This window comes from Cucurbita maxima, unplaced genomic scaffold (assembly GCF_002738345.1).
Source record: "Cucurbita maxima cultivar Rimu unplaced genomic scaffold, Cmax_1.0 Cma_Scf02208, whole genome shotgun sequence".
NCBI classification, from domain to species: domain Eukaryota; kingdom Viridiplantae; phylum Streptophyta; class Magnoliopsida; order Cucurbitales; family Cucurbitaceae; genus Cucurbita; species Cucurbita maxima.
Genome location: NW_019274224.1, coordinates 1 through 2,977, shown reverse-complemented (window position 1 = coordinate 2,977; position 2,977 = coordinate 1). Strand labels below are relative to the sequence as shown.

At 31.5% G+C, this 2,977-nt stretch overlaps 1 long non-coding RNA gene across 2 annotated transcripts; it reads left to right on the top strand.

The window, feature by feature from the left end:
* The first annotated feature begins 1,225 nt into the window (after positions 1-1,225).
* LOC111475635 lies at positions 1,226-2,892 on the top strand. Of its 2 annotated transcripts, none has more exons than XR_002716617.1 (4): positions 1,226-1,520; positions 1,940-2,022; positions 2,222-2,281; positions 2,598-2,892. It is a non-coding gene; the product is annotated as an uncharacterized LOC111475635 (long non-coding RNA). The 2 variants fall into 2 exon arrangements; XR_002716616.1 differs by having other exon boundaries at positions 1,226-1,783.
* Positions 2,893-2,977: the final 85 nt, after the last annotated feature.

The window sequence follows — 2,977 nt, the reverse complement described above, 5'->3', positions numbered from 1 at the left end:
TTAAATATTTTAAAATAAAGTTTATAGCATCGAATATTATGTCACTACTAAAATTATATTTTATTTAAATACATTTTATCCCAAAATATTATTATAGTCATTATATAGATTTATTGGTAAAAATTTTGAAAATATATTTATGTACTTTAAACTAGAAATTTTAAAAATTGCCTAAAGAAAAGTTTTGTTTTAGATATTTTTAAAACTCGCGAGATTAATGCTAAAATCACTAACGGCTTCTAAATCTTGTACAACATTGCAGTTCTCCTTGGTGCATGGGTTGATAGAATTGAAATCCCATGAGTCCAGTCATCTGAGCTTGGATTCGGGCAAATCCGCATGTTTAAGTTCGACTCCAATTGGATTCATCTTTTATCACCTTTCTTTTATATATATATTATATATTTTATATATATTTTAAATTTCTCATACCTCAATATTTTATACTATTTTTAAACTATTCATACACTCTATACTATTTTTAAATACATATATTATAACATGAATGAGTTTCTTTTTAAATTTTAATAATATAGTTATATTGAATATGATTTATACATGCATTTTTAGGATATTTTAAAACAAAAGTATATAATGTTCGATATACATAGAATATACATATATTTGAAAGTATATAATGCTCTGTGTTCATCTTCCCTCTCTTCAAAAGGATTCGTCCTCGAATCACGAAAATTATCACCTACATCAAAAGGAGTCAAGTCATTAACATTGTAAATAGAACATACTGAAATTTCTCCGAGAAGATCAATTTTATAGGCATTGTTATTAATTCTTTTAAGAACAAGAACTTGACAAGGGTCATCCCCTTTGATGTAACTTGGTCTTTCTTTGAGATGTGAATCGCTCTTTGTGAAAATGTATCCAAAGCCAGTCATCGTTGAAAAATAATTTTCTTTCATTCTTTGTTAATTCGTGAAGTAACCCTTCACCTATTTGTGCAATACTTTGATCAAATTTGTCTTACTTTTACTGCTTCACTCACAAAAAAAAAATATTAGAAAGAATAGGAAACAAATCAAGAAGCGTATGTGGAATAAATTCATAAACAACTTCAAAAGGAGAAAACAATTAGTGGTACTATGAATTGCTCTCTCTACAAATGCAAACTTTCGTCTCAAAACTTAATATTCTTAGAAATAATAACTATCCTATCTGTCTGAGGATGTTATGTAGTTGAAAACAACAACTTGGTACCCAACTTACCCTACAATACATTCCAAAAGTGACTTAAAAGTTTAACATCGTATCTCTAACAATTATTCTTGGGTTTCCATGTAATCTTACTACTTCCCTAAAGAATAAGCCAGCAACATGCTTTGCATAATCCCTAAACATTATTCTTGACTACAAAACTTGTGAACATCGTGCTTCATCTTCGATCAAAAGAAGTGTTCATGCAACATATTATAAGTTTTATTAATCCCAAAATGTCTCATTAAGCCACCACCAAATTAGACTAGCTCCAAAGATAAACTAACAACCCTTGCTAAACCTATCAAGTAAGTGACTCTATTATTTGCTTGGTTAGATGAATTGTATTGCGTATTTTAATGCATACGTGTTTCCCTTGAGCATGTCATAATTACGATTGTTATGCTATCCAATGTCGTGTTATGCCATGTTTATAAGCTAGACTATAGTGTGACTATACTATGTATAATAATATGTTATTATGATGATAATCTATGATGTGTTAGGACGTGTATATAAAAGATTTGATAAGAATTATGTCTGCATATTTACGTTATAAATGGAATTGGAGGTTTGACTTGCATTATAAATTTATGTCATTATTTTAAGGCATGGGGACCTCATGACTTTTTGTGTGTCATATGCATCGTGATACTTTTCTATTATGATTAATACAAATGTGTACTTTACGACTTACGAGAATTATGTTCGTCCCAATGTTACGTAGGCCCTTTCCCTTCATGGTGTCTGAAAGCACATTAGCGAGTGCTAGTCTATTGAGACAGGCCTAGGCAATACATGAGCCCTCAGGTGGGTCCTCGTGCTCGTGGTTCGGTCGTGTGTAGAAAAGTACTATACATCCAACCTTGCCGGAACTGGAAAACTACCTAAGGCAATGCCATTAGAACCTATCATGTCACATGTGTTTGTATTTCTAGACACCAAATGTACAGTTACTTACTACGTATTTCTTAAACTACTTAAACCACGTAATACTCTTATTTTTCAGGTAAAGGTTAGGCGCAAAGGTACGGATGGCGACGCCGTGACGAAAGCCATGGAACTAGAGGTAGGGTAGACACAATTTATGTCTATTTATTAGTCCTTAATAAGTTCACGTCAATGTTTTTATTTTTCAATATTTTATCTAAACTTCACATGATTTATTTTTCGCATTATTGTTTTAAAGATTTTATTAGGAACGTGGGAGCCCACGACACCTTTTATGAAATATTTTGTATGAATATTTTGCGTACACATTAATCATGTCATCTATGTAGTAACAACTTTATGTGAGTGATCATGTCTAGGTCGATTTTCCATAGAATAGGTGCTAAAAATTTCTAAAATTCTTCTGGTTGGACATAATTTCCCATTAAAATTAGGTTAATATCGAAATCGAGAAAATACAGACAAATATAGGTCAAACAAATGGGAAAAGAAGTATCACTCGTTGGTTATGGACCAACATATGCACAAATATCATGTACGACTACATACGCGTAGAGGCGGTCGCATGCGTAAAGGTGGTATGAATCTCAAATTGGGTCAGGCACATAGGGTGCGGGTCACGATTTGAGTCGGACACAAACAATCGAGTCTGAAATTTGTAACTTGTGTGTCGTCAATGCCTTCGAATCATTTTTTTTAAGATTACAATTAGTTTTTTTATTTTTTCTATTTCTTTGAAGTCTCATCTTCTCTCCTACAAAATTTTAAGAAACTAAGATGGTAAAGTTTTAAGCCTACTTTCAAAAAAAAAAAA